This window comes from Lynx rufus, unplaced genomic scaffold, assembly GCF_022079265.1.
Source record: "Lynx rufus isolate CCGP_SWC_20201006 ecotype Redwood Valley unplaced genomic scaffold, mLynRuf1.p SCAF_19, whole genome shotgun sequence".
Taxonomy (NCBI): Eukaryota; Metazoa; Chordata; class Mammalia; order Carnivora; family Felidae; genus Lynx; species Lynx rufus.
Genome location: NW_025814833.1, coordinates 15,665,753 through 15,679,949, shown reverse-complemented (window position 1 = coordinate 15,679,949; position 14,197 = coordinate 15,665,753). Strand labels below are relative to the sequence as shown.

General features: G+C 47.3%; 1 long non-coding RNA gene across 1 annotated transcript; it reads left to right on the top strand.

Annotated features, from left to right (window-relative positions):
* Window positions 1–3,350: 3,350 nt before the first annotated feature.
* On the top strand, window positions 3,351–4,551 carry LOC124513930 (uncharacterized). The gene is made up of 2 exons (XR_006962551.1): window positions 3,351–3,413; window positions 4,309–4,551. It is a non-coding gene; the product is annotated as an uncharacterized LOC124513930 (long non-coding RNA).
* Window positions 4,552–14,197: the final 9,646 nt, after the last annotated feature.

Below are 14,197 nucleotides of genomic sequence, written 5' to 3'. Positions count from 1 at the left end.
TAAAACCAAATCTGTACCTCAGACTGGGATTCTGCCTCAGTTTTGCTCTCTTTATAGTGAGGATTACAAATTAGAAATTTTCTACATTGCCTTCCAGATTTAAACCAATGATTTATGATAGCACCATGCTCTATTATTGAGGTGGGGACTAGAAGAAAAATAAAAACATTGAAATTTTGCTGGGTTGGTGAAAGGAAAACATCCCTCCTAAACTTGATAGGATTTATTGGTATTAAATACCAAAATATTATTTGCTATTTTTTCAAAAGACATTTTTAGTATTACAAATTTTTTTTTTACCAGAATGAGTAGAAAATAGCAGTAAATTTCTCCATGATTTTCAGAATTACTTATGCTGGAGGTCTTGATTAAGTGGATTTTGAAATCAAAAGTCTTGGACTGTTGCCTCAAAAACATCCTAGGAAGCCTACGCTTTTATTTAAAAAATAAATTGTAATGTTTATTCATTTTTGAGAAAGACAGAGCATGAGAAGGGTAGGGGCAGAGAGAGAGGGAGACACAGAATCCAAAGCAGGCTCCAGGCTCTAAGCTGTAATCAGCAGAGAGCCTGATGCAGGGCTCCAACATACAGATCTGGAGGGGATCATGACCTGAGCCCACCACTTAACCGACTGAGCCACCCAGGCAACCTGGATGCTTACCCTTTTAAAGTTTTTCATGCTTATTAGCTCTTAGGAGATGACTTGGTCCTGGAAAAGTAGTATCTCCCTTTTGTTCATTCTTTGGGGTGCTGCAATAAATTTGTCAGGGTTCATTATAATACCTTCTAGTTCCTCTCATTCACCAATTCTTCAACACTCAGTTCTTTTTTTAAGTTTATTTATTTATTTTTGAGAGAGAGAGCACAAGTGGGGGAAGGGCAGAGAGAGAATCCCAAGCAGGCTCCCTGCTGCCAGTGAATTGCCCAATGCAGGGCTGGAACCCACCAACCCACCAATTTGAGATCATGACCTAAGCCAAAGTCAGATGCTTAAATGACTGAGCCACTCACATGTCCGTTCCACACTGCATCCATGTCAATTTTGTCTACTTTCCAAGTAGCTTTAACCATGTTAAGTTGTCCAACTTCTTCTCTCTTTCTTCTTGGGAGATTTTTACTACTCCTAGGGTCTGAGCTATATACCATTTTTATGACCCTGTCCCTACTTGCATGAGTCATTACCAGGTGGAAATCAAGAAACACCTTACAGTTCACATAGCCCAAAGTGTCTCAATATCGGACCACTACAGTTTTTCAGACAATGGTAAAACTTAAAGGACAGGAGTTGCGCAGACCCGAAAGTAATGGCAAGACCCTAAGGCCTCAAAGAACAAACAGGGAGGTAAGTGGGAGCAACCCCTAGGGGCCTCGGTCATTCATTGGACGCCGAGCACGTCACTCTTTGCGTCTGGACGAATGAGGGTGGAGCTCAAGAGGAGGGCACGCGGCCCATTGTTGACGCCTCCGGCCCCGCCCACCATCCTCCGGCGGGTGGACTCTCACCGGCCGTGGCCAGTGTCGCCCGAGGGGAGGCCTGGGTGGGCCGCTCCCCACAACCGCCCCCTGCCCTTCCCGTCCGGGGCCTCCTCGGGCACCGCCACCGACTGCTGTCCCCCTCGGCGGCCACCTCACGCCGGGCCCCGTTGCCCTCGGCCTCCCGTCGGCGGCAGCGGGCTAGGCGGCCGCCGCCTTCGCCTCCGGCGTCGCCGCAGCCCTGTCTGTCGCCTCCCCGGTGAGGTACTCCCTGGTGCCATGGCCGCCTCCGGAGATGGAGGCCAGGCCCCGGGTGGCCAGGAGAACCCCATGGATGAGGATGAGGCGGGGGCCCCGGCGGCCGGAGGGGGCAACGAGGTGGCCGGTGGCGAGGCCGGGGCCGGCGGTGATGGAGTAGCCAGGGGCGATGGGGTGCCCGCTGGAGACGGAGCGGCTGGTGGCGATGGGATGGCCGGAGACGAAGCGGTCGGTGGCGACGGGGTGGCCGGAGACAGAGAACAGGTGGCTGGAGACGGAGAGGCAGTGGCCGGAGATGGAGACCGGGAGGCCGGAGACGAAGACAGAGTGGCCGGCGGCGATCGGGTGGGCGAAGGAGGAGTGGCCGGCGGAGAATGGGTGGCCGGAGATGGAGACTGGGAGGCCGAAGACGAAGACAGAGTGGCCGGCGGGGATTGGGTGGGTGGGGGTGGAGTGGCCGGCGGAGAATGGGTGGCCGGAGATGGAGACTGGGAGGCCGAAGACGAAGACAGAGTGGCTGGCGGGGATTGGGTGGGTGGGGGTGGAGTGGCCGGCGGAGAATGGGTGGCCGGAGGTGGAGACGGAGCGGCCGGCGGAAACTGGGGGGCCGGAGATGGAGAGGCCGGCGGAGACGGGGTGGCCGGAAACGAAGCGGCCGGCGGAGACTGGGTGGTCGGAGCAGGAGTGGCCGGTGGAGACGAGGTGGCCAGAGGTGGAGACGGAGGGGCCGGAGGCGGAGACGGAGACGGAGGGGCCGGAGGCGGAGGCGGAGACGGAGACGGAGGGGCCGGAGGCGGAGACGTGGTGGCCATGGGCAACAGAGTGGCCGGAGGCGGAGTGGCCGGAGGCGGAGATGGAGTGGCTGGAGACGGAGTGGTTGGTGGTGGAGACATGATGGCCATGGGCGACAGAGCGGCCGGCGGCGGAGACGGAGCGGCCGGCGGCGGAGACGGAGCGGCCGATGGAGGAGACGCAGAGGCCGATGGCGGAGACCGAGTGGCTGGAAACGGAGTGGCCGGTGGTGGAGACGGAGCGGCCGATGGAGGAGACGGAGCGGCCGATGGAGGAGACGGAGCAGCCGGTGGCGGAGACAGAGCGGCCGATGGCGGAGAAGGAGTGGCTGGAGACGGAGCGGCCGGTGGTGGAGACATGATGGCCATGGGCAACAGAGTGGCCAGCGGTGGAGACGGAGCGGCCGGCGGCGGAGACGGAGCGGCCGATGGCGGAGACGGAGCGGCCGGGGACTCCGGGCCCCACCCTGCCGAGGCTGCCGTTTTGGCCGCGCCTGCGGAAGGCCTCGGGGAGGAGGCGGTGGGCCCCGAGGGCGGGAACGCCTTCGAGGCTGGCGACGACTCGGACTTCGGGCCGGCAGACGAGGACGGGGCGGAAGAGCCGGAGGCCGCCGGGGACGTAATTGTGGACGCCCACCATTTCCCAATGGTGGGCTTTCGCTTTACGTTCCTGGACCTGGTGCATTCACTGCTACACCTCGTCCACTACAACAACCACATCCTCGTGCGGCCCCAGCCTCTGCAGCTCAACGTTCCCCCTGCGCCCCCAGCGGCGACCGCGGCCCACGAGGCCCAGGGCTCGTCATCGTCGGCATCGTCGTCGTCGGCGGCGGCGGCTACCTGGGAGACCGCGGAGGAGCCTGACAAGGAGGAGCCGGCGGCCACAGAGGGTGAGGGGGACCCGCGCGTCCCAGGGGCCGGGGCTGTGGGCGGTTGCGGGCGCCCGGGCACAGAAGCCGAGGTTGGGGGCGCCCCCAGACTGAAGGCCGAGGGCCGGGGTGGGAGCCCCGTGCCGTAGCTACCAGTGGCTTTGAGAAGGAAACGTGCCGCCTTCTGGCAGCCGCGGCTAAGACAGCCGAAGGCCGCGGGGTAGGTGGAGGTCTGCACGGGGTAGGTGCAGGTGCAGGAGGGTGGGAGGACGTGCAGGAGGGCGGGAGGGGCTGTGCGGGTCAGCGCAGGTGGGGGTGCAGGGGGCGGGAGGGGTCTGCAGTTCAGCGGTGTACAAGGGGTGGGAGGGGTGCGCAGGAGGGCGAGAGGGGGTGGAGCCAGAAGGAACAGAGCGAGCCAGGGGCACACCTCATTTTTGTCCACGGCTGTTAAAAATGCCAAGTTTTAGAACGTTCATCCCCAATCATTAGGAACTGACGTGGGAGCGCTTGGGAACACTGAAATATTCAGGCATTGAGGGACTAATGAGCTTCATGGGAGAATTCGGAGTTGAGGCAAAACATGGTTGCAAGAAATCTCTGACAAGAACACACACAATGCAGCAGACACTGATGATTCTGATCCCTTCTTCTCCGGAGGGCCAGTTATAATAGCAGCACAGGGTGGCAGCTTGACTGGAAAGAAAGAATGTCACTGTGAAAGTGACCAAGCAGCAGAAGGGTGAGGGCCATGGAAGGGCTGTATCAACCAGGAGGAAGGGCCCCAGCTCTTCTCTTAGTTCCTTCTATCCTCCCGCTTCTCCTGTGGGTACTCTACTAGATGTCACTCTTCCTTATGCATCACGATACTTCTTCCTGTGAATGTCTGCTCCAAAGTCTGTATTATTCTTCACCAAAGGAACAACAAACTATCAGCAGGAAAACTCTGATAAGGAGGCGCAAGTCTCGGAGAGCGGGGAAGAAGAGACGTTTAACCAACAACAAGAAGGATCTCACTGAAAAGCATTTGGACCCACCACAGAACAGGCCCAAAAAATCCAGGTATCCGTATAGCTCCACCTATCACCCAACCATTCCTGACATTTACCTGTTACTGACCGGGTTTTTTTTTTTTTTCTTAATTCTCCCAATAAATTAAGAAGTTTGTTTAAAATGAATTCAGACATTCAGTTTTACCTACTTAGAATGTTAACACAACACTCAGGTACCTAGTAATAGAAATCACAGTATATTTTGAAATCTATTTCGTGGCTCCTCATTCGTTCTTGTGAGCTCTTTTGTCCTCTACCTATAAGACTACTAACAAATGGTAAACATATCAGTAACTGAGACCAGTCTTTGTTTAGAAAACAGCCGAAGCAGCAGCTAAAGTGGCTGGGCTGTTTCCTACTTGGGCATTCATTACTTGGCCATGGAAATGTACCCCCTTGTACTAACTAGGAGACTACACCCTTTCGAATGTGATTACATGCAAATGGCAAAAAGTTCAGAATTTCAAGTAGGACTGCATTTAATGATTAATACCTAAGTATTCAGGTGTGGACTTTTGTATTTTATGTGACAGTCCAAAGAAACTTAGTCATAGTATGGCTATTACTTATCACTGAATTGGTAATTAAGTCTTGAAGTATATCTTGTCTTTGAATATATTTAAATGATTAACATTTGATTTTTTTTTTTTTTTGCGTTTTCAAAGCTGTGTATTTTACAATAACAGCCTGTTTCTCGTATGGGAGATATGGAGAATCAAGGGTCTGGGAGGGTAAGGGAGTATCGTTTGTGGAATGAGCATAGGCTTTTAAGGTGAAGAGATTTTCTGAAATCCCAGAATCCTCTCGAGGGAAAGAAAAAAAGCATTGATGGTATTAGGCAAGAGGGAGGCCAGGTTGGTAGGAGCACGTGATCGAAGCCATGGGCCGCACGAGCACCCCAGGCACAAGGGTGCAGGGTACAAGAGGAAACTGTGTTCTCTCCTTGATGAGAAATAGCCCACGGACGTAGCAGGTATATATAGGGCTGTTTTCATAGGTTTGGAAAGTCACCGTTGGTGGTTATGGCTCTATGATTGCTAATTTTCTCTCATTTCATCCTGCAGCTGGGAGGAACAAAATGAGAAGAAGAAAGAAGAAAGAACCTGTTCATTGTTTCTGGTTTCTCATTTTCTAGAAGCGCATGGGAATTTTATTAACACTGACGTCATTCCAAACCGCATCCCCCAAAGAGTGACATCCAATGAAATCTGCCTTTTCTGTTACACTTGACAGATACGTTTGACAGCATGTGTTCTCATCAAAAATAAATTTGTTTTAAAGTAATAAACTGGAAGGAAGGCAGATTTTATTTAGAGAAATAATTTTAACTCCAGTCTTTTACCTCTTTGTTTTGACGCCCCATGCATGCCTTCATTAAAAGGTATCACTGCCTACCATTTGACGAGCCTGTTTTAAATTATTTTATCATGGCCCCAAATAAATTAAAATGTCAAGGTGAAAACAACTTTTGTAAAGAGGGAGATGGAGGTCAGGTCTTTAGAGCTACGCGGCTCACTGTGTCAGGAACTAGCCGCGTGTGGCTACTGAAACACGCCCGGTCTCATTTGAGACGCACTGTTAGGCATAAAAAGGACACAACTCACTGATAATTTTATACTGATTACATATCGAAACGATACCAAATTGAGTTAAAATGTACTACTGAAATTAATTGTGCCCACTTCTTTTTACTTCTTAACGTGGCTACTAGAAAAAGTGACACACGTGAGTTGCATCGTAATGTCTATTAGCACTGCTCTAGAGTGTGGTTTGGAAGGAAACCTGGTGGATGGCCCAGCTGGTCTGCAGGCCACATGGTGCTGCTGGGCCTCGACCCAGACACTGATTTAGAGGGTGGTTCTCAAAGTTTGGGCCCCACGACAGCCTCATCAGCACCAGCCAGGAATTCTTAGGTTCCACCCAAGACCTGCTGAATCGGAACCTCCGAGGGCAGGCCCAGAAATGGGTGCTTTCACAAGCTCTTCAGGGGATTCTGATGCAGCTACGGTTTCAGAAGCACTGCTTCAGAGGCACAGGGGGAGATGAGACTCACCTATGGTAGAACCAGCCTTAATTCACTGACTTGGGACTTGCAGGTCAACTGAACAGGATGGCAAGGGCTGGACTGGGAAGGGGGCCAGAACCCACAGGGGCTGAGACACAGAAGGGCTCACATTGGGTGATGGCAGAAAACTGCAGAAATAAAAAAGCTGATTCCAGAAGGATACAAACATGACACCATGTATATAAAGTCTAACAACACATGCAAAATGATCACCGTGTACTGATCGTGGATACAAATATCTAGAGGAAAAAGCATGCATAGGAGAGATGCCTGCAAATGTAGCATGTGTGGGTGGGAAAGGTAAATAACTCATTTAGGGTGGTGACTACCTCTTGGGGAAACGAAGGGAGGAGAATCCTACTGGGGAGGGCTCCACAGTGGCTTCAACTGTATTTCCAATGTTACATTTCTTAAGCTGCGTGGTGGATACATACATGTTGATAGAGTATTATAATTTTTCATTGATCTGAAATATTTCATAACAATGAAAAAAAAATAAAGGGAGAAAATGGACTAGAATCTGTTCAAGAAAAAAGAAAGATAAAGTCATAGTTGACTCAAATAGAGGATCAGAGAAGGGGAAAGGTCCTGGATTTGAGACAAGAGGGCTTCATTTCTACATTTAGTTAAGGCTTCCTAGGTGCCCCCCCTGAGTAGCATGAGATACCTTCTCTCATGTTCTGTGCTAGCACATCTTGTATTCTAACATACATAGAATCTAATACATACATCCCCCAACATCAATCCCTGGACTGAACCTCTGAATGGTTGGGACCTTAAAGGGTTTTAGTCTTTCTTTCGCGAAGCCCTAATTAGATGCTTAACTAATGTCTGCTAAAATGAAGTGAACTTAACACTCCCACAACTCTGCTTTAAAATGTATTATCAGGGGCGTCTGGGTGGCTCAGTTGGTTAAGCATCTGCCTTTGGCTCAGGTCATAGTCTCGTTGCTCCAGAGTTCAAGCCCCTCATTGGGCTCTGTGCTGACAGCTCAAAGCCTGGAGCCTCTTCGGATTCTGTGTCTCCCCGTCTCTGTCCCTCCCCCCGCTCATGCTCTGTCCCTCTCTCAAAAATAAACATTAAAAAAAATAAACATTAAGATAAAATAAAATGTATTATCATGTAGTGTTCCTTATGGCTAGAACCATATGGTAAAATAAAAGGCAGAGGGCTCTTTGTCACCATTATCTAAACTGAAAGAGTGGGCCAAGATAGTGTGATTTGAGGGCCCTCAAACTGGTTCTGATTTGTTAGTATTTATGCTGTGTTACTTGTAACATACTATTGCTTTTAGAGCCAAGGAAGAGAGACCTATGTCCTGAGCTCCATGCAGTAGAGGCCCCACTTTGGTCCTCTGCCAGCCTTGCTCTTCCCTATAAGACGAGGATCCTGGAGTGCTCGGTAGAGACTGAGGGAGAGAGAGAGAGAAAAGGAGGGGAGGAGGAGGAGGATTCAGGGAATAGGAGCTGGGGAGCCCTTCTGCACCACAGAAAATTTGCAAAGACTTCGAGAAGATAGGAAAATTATCAGAAAGACAGTAGCGCCATTATACTCTATTTGCTTCTTTGTCAGAAGCTTGGTTGAGGGAAAACTCAAGTGATCTCTATTTCTTCATTCTTCTTTGCTTCCTGTTTGCCAACCAAGACTTGGATTTGGAGAACTCTGTTGTACTGAATCTGAAATCATCTTCAGATTAGAGCATGCATTTTCAAGTGTCAGTTAGATTTCTGGATCAATAAAGGTCTCCTGAAAGGATCCTGGGAAGATGGCGGGGTAGGAGGACGCTGGGCTCACCGCGCGTCCTGCTGATCACTTAGATTCCACCTACACCTGCCTAAATAACCCAGAAAACCGCCAGAGGATTAGCAGAATGGAGTCTCCGGAGCCAAGCGCAGACGAGAGGCCCACGGAAGAGGGTAGAAAGGGCGGCGAGGCGGTGCGCGCTCCACGGACTGGAGGGAGGGAGCCGGGGTGGAGGGGCGGCCCGCTGGCCAAGCAGAGCCCCTGAGTCTGGCTGGCAAAAGCAGAGAGGCCGGACAGAGTGTGTTCTGACAGTAAGCGGGACCTGACATCTGGAAGGTTATAAGCTAACAGCTCTGCTCGGAGAACGGGAGAGCTGGAGGACAATGGGAGGGAGAGTTGTTGAGCCCCGGATGACAGAGCGCAGCTTGGCAGGGAACAAAGGCGCTCGCCAATGCCATCTCCCTCGCCCATCCCCCAGCCAAAATCCCAAAGGGAACCAGTTCCTGCCAGGGAACTTGCTTGCACTGCGCAAACACCCAACGCTGTGCTTCTGCGGATCCATCCCTCCTGCGGGTCTGACTCCCTCCCGGTGCCACAGCGGATCTCCGAAGGAAAAGCGAGCTGAGCCTGCCCCTCCCACCCCTGTGCACCTTGCCGATCCACCCCAGCTAATACGGCAGATCCCCAGCACCACAAGCCTGGCAGTGTGCAAGTAGCCCAGATGGGCCATGCCACCCCACAGTGAATCCCGCCCCTAGGAGAGGGGAAGAGAAGGCACACACCAGTCTGACTGTGGCCCCAGCAGTGGGCTGGGGGCAGACATCGGGTCTGACTGCGGCCCTGCCCACCAACGCAAGTTATTCAAGATAGCACAGGGGAAGTGCCCCGCAGTCCTGCACCACTCCAGGGACTATCCAAAATGACGAAACGGAAGAATTCCCCTCAGAAAAACGTCCAGGAAATAACAACAGCTAACAAACTGATCAAAAACGATTTAAACAATATAACAGAAAGTGAATTTAGAATAATGGTCATAAAATTAATCACTGGGCTTGAAAACAGTATAGAGGACAGCAGAGAATCTATTGCTACAGAGATCAAGGGACTAAGGAACAGTCAGGAGGAGCTAAAAAATGCTATTAATGAACTGCAAAATAAAATGGAGATGACCACGGCTCGGATTGAAGAGGCAGAGGAGACAATAGGTGAACTAGAAGATAAAAGTATGGAAAAAGAAGAAGCTGAGAAACAGATAAAAAAAACCAGGAGTATGAGGGGAAAATTAGAGAACTAAGTGATGCACTAAAGAGAAGTAATATACACATAATTGGTATTCCAGAGGAGGAAGAGAGAGGGAAAGGTGCTGAACGTGTACTTGAAGAAATAATAGCTGAGAACTTCCCTGATCTGGGGAAGGAAAAAGGCATTGAAATCCAAGAGGCACAGAGAACTCCCTTCAGATGTAACTTGAATCGATCTTCTGCACGACATATAGTGAAACTGGCAAAATACAAGGATAAAGAGAAAATTCTGAAAGCAGCTAGAGATAAACGTGCTCTAACATATAAAGGGAGACCTATAAGACTCATGACCGATCTCTCTACTGAAACATGGCAGGCCAGAAAGGAATGGCACGAGATTTTCAGGGTGCTAGACAGAAAAAATATGCAGCCGAGAATCCTTTATCCAGCAAGTCTGTCATTTAGAATAGAAGGAGAGATAAAGGTCTTCCCAAACAAACAAAAACTGAAGGAATTCATCACCACTAAACCAGCCCTACAAGACATCCTAAGGGGGATCCTGTGAGACAAGGTACCAGAGACATCACTACAAGCATGAAACCTACGGACATCACAATGACTCTAAACCCATATCTTTCTATAATAACACTGAATGTAAATGGACTAAATACGCCAACCAAAAGACATAGGGTATCAGAATGGATAAAAAAAACAAGACCCATCTATTTGCTGTCTACAAGAGACTCATTTTAGACCTGAGGACACCTTCATATTGAGAGTGAGGGGATGGAGAACTATTTATCATGCCACTGGAAGTCAAAAGAAAGCTGGAGTAGCCATACTTATATCAGACAAACTAGACTTTAAATTAAAGGCTGTAACAAGAGATGAAGAAGAGCATTATATAATAATCACAGGGTCTATCCATCAGGAAGAGCTAACAATTATAAATTTCTATGCACCAAATACCAGAGCCCCCAAATATGTAAAACAATTACTCACAAACATAAGCAACCTTATTGATAAAAATGTGGTAATTGCAGGGGACTTTAACACTCCACTTACAGAAATGGATAGATCATCTAGACACATGGTCAATAAAGAAACAAGGGCCTTGAATGATACATTGGATCAGATGGACTTGACAGATATATTTAGAACTCTGCATCCCAAAGCAACAGAATATACTTTCTTCTCGAGTACACATGGAACATTCACCAAGATAGATCACATACTAGGTCACAAAACAGCCCTTCATAAGTTTACAAGAATTGAAATCCTATCATGCATACTTTCAGACCACAATGCTATGAAGCTTGAAATCAACCACAGGAAAAAGTCTGGAAAACCTCCAAAAGCATGGAGGTTAAAGAACACCCTACTAAAGAAGGAATGGGTCAACCAGGCAATTAGAGAAGAAATTAAAAAATATATGGAAACAAACGAAAATGAAAATACAACAATCCAAACGCTTTGGGATGCAGCGAAGGCAGTCCTGAGAGGAAAATACATTGCAATCCAGGCCTATCTCAAGAAACAAGAAAAATCCCAGATACAAAATCTAACAGCACACTTAAAGGAAACAGAAACAGAACAGCAAAGACAGCCTAAATCCAGCAGAAGAAGAGAAATAATAAAGATCAGAGCAGAAATAAACAATATAGAATTTAAAAAAACTGTAGAGCAGATCAACAAAACCAAGAGTTGGTTTTTTGAAAAAATGAACAAAATTGATAAACCTCTAGCCAGGCTTCTCAAAAAGAAAAGGGAGATGACCCAAATAGATAAAATCATGAATGAAAATGGAATTATTACAACCAATCCCTCAGAGATACAAGCAATTATCAGGGAATACTATGAAAAATTATATGCCAACAAACTGGACAACCTGGAAGAAATGGACAAATTCCTAAACACCCACATGCTTCCAAAACTCAATCAGGAGGAAATAGAAAGCTTGAACAGACCCATAACCAGCGAAGAAATTGAATCAGTCATCAAAAATCTCCCAACAAATACGAGTCCAGGACCAGATGGCTTCCCAGGGGAGTTCTACCAGACATTTAAAGCAGAGATAAAACCTATCCTTCTCAAGCTATTCCAAAAAACAGAAAGGGAATGAAAACTTCCAGACTCATTCTAGGAAGCCAGTATTACTTTGATTCCTAAACCAGACAGAGACCCAATAAAAAAGAGAACTACAGGCCAATATCCCTGATGAATATGGATGCCAAAATTCTCAATAAGATACTAGCAAATCGAATTCAACAGCATATAAAAAGAATTATTCACCATGATCAAGTGGGATTCATTCCTGGGATGCAGGGCTGGTTCAACATTTGCAAATCAATCAACGTGATACATCACATTAATAAAAGAAAAGAGAAGAACCATATGATCCTGTCAATCGATGCAGAAAAGGCCTTTGACAAAATTCAGCAACCTTTCTTAATAAAAACCCTCGAGAAAGTCAGGATAGAAGGAACATACTTAAAGATCATAAAAGCCATTTATGAAAAGCCCACAGCTAACATCATCCTCAATGGGGAAAAACTGAGAGCTTTTTCCCTGAGATCAGGAACACAACAGGGATGCCCACTCTCACCGCTGTTATTTAACATAGTGTTGGAAGTTCTAGCATCAGCAATCAGACAACAAAAGGAAATCAAGGCATTAAAATTGGCAAAGATGAAGTTAAGCTTTCACTTTTTGCAGATGACATGATATTATCCATGGAAAATCCGATAGACTCCACCAAAAGTCTGCTAGAACTGATACATGAATTAGCAAAGTTGCAGGATACAAAATCAATGTACAGAAATCAGTTGCATTCTTATACACTAATAATGAAGCAACAGAAAGACAAATAAAGAAACTGATCCCCTTCACAATTGCACCAGAAGCATAAAATACCTAGGAATAAACCTAACCAAAGATGTAAAAGATCTGTATGCTGAAAACTATAGAAAGCTTATGAAGGAAATTGAAGAAGATATAAAGAAATGGAAAAACATTCCATGCTCATGGATTGGAAGAATAAATATTGTCAAAATGTCAATACTACCCAAAGCTATCTACATATTCAATGCAATCCCAATCAAAATTGCACCAGCATTCTTCTCAAAGCTAGAACAAGCAATCCTAAAATTCATATGGAACCACAAAAGGCCCCGAATAGCCAAAGTAATTTTGAAGAAGAAGACCAAAGCAGGAGGCATCACAATCCCAGACTTTAGCCTCTACTTCAAAGCTGTAATCATCAAGACAGCATGGTATTGGCACAAAAACAGACACACAGACCAATGGAATAGAATAGAAACCCCAGAACTAGACCCACAAACGTATGGCCAACTAATCTTTGACAAAGCAGGAAAGAACATCCAATGGAAAAAAGACAGTATCTTTAACAAATGGTGCTGGGAGAACTGGACAGCAACATGCAGAAGATTGAAACTAGACCACTTTCTCACACCATTCACAAAAATAAACTCAAAATGGATAAAGGACCTGAATGTGAGACAGGAAACCATCAAAACCCTAGCGGAGAAAGCAGGAAAAGACCTCTCTGACCTCAGCCGTAGCAATCTCTTACTCGACACATCCCCAAAGGCAAGGGAATTAAAAGCAAAAATGAATTACTGGGACCTTATGAAGATAAAAAAGCTTCTGCACAGCAAAGGAAACAACCAACAAAACTAAAAGGCAACCAACGGAATGGGAAAAGATATTTGCAAGTGACATATCGGACAAAGGGCTAGTATCCAAAATCTATAAAGAGCTCACCAAACTCCACACCTGAAAAACAAATAACCCAGTGAAGAAATAGGCAGAAAACATGAATAGACACTTCTCTAAAGAAGACATCCAGATGGCCAACAGGCACATGAAAAGATGCTCAATGTCGCTCCTCATCAGGGAAATACAAATCAAAACCACACTCAGGTATCACCTCACGCCAGTCAGAGTGGCCAAAAGAACAAATAAGGAGACTATCGATGCTGGAGAGGATGTGGAGAAATGGGAACCCTCTTGCACTGTTGGTGGGAATGCAAACTGGTGCAGCCACTCTGGAAAACAATGTGGAGATTCCTCAAAAAATTAAAAATAGACCTACCCTATGACCCAGCAATAGCACTGCTAGGAATTTACCCAAGGGATACAGGAGTGCTGATGCATAGGGGCACTTGTACCCCAATGTTTATAGCAGCACTCTCAACAATAGCCAAATAATGGAAAGAGCCTAAATGTCCATCAACTGATGAATGGATAAAGAAATTGTGGTTTATATACACAATGGAGTACTACGTGGCAATGAGAAAGAGTGAAATATGGCCCTTTGTAGCAACATGGATGGAACTGGAGAGTGTGATGCTAAGTGAAATAAGCCATACAGAGAAAGACAGATACCATATGTTTTCACTCTTAGGTGGATCCTGAGAAACTTAACAGAAACCCATGGGGGAGGGGAAGGAAAAAAAAAAAAAGAGGTTAGAGTGGGAGAGAGCCAAAGCATAAGAGACTCTTAAAAACTGAGAACAAACTGAGGGTTGATGGGGGGTGGGATGGAGGGGAGGGTGGGTGATGGGTATTGAGGAGGGCACCTGTTGGGATGAGCACTGGGTGTTGTATGGAAACCAATTTGACAATAAACTTCATATACTGAAGAAGAAAAAAAAAGGCCAGGATCCTAGTCCACAGGGACAAGAG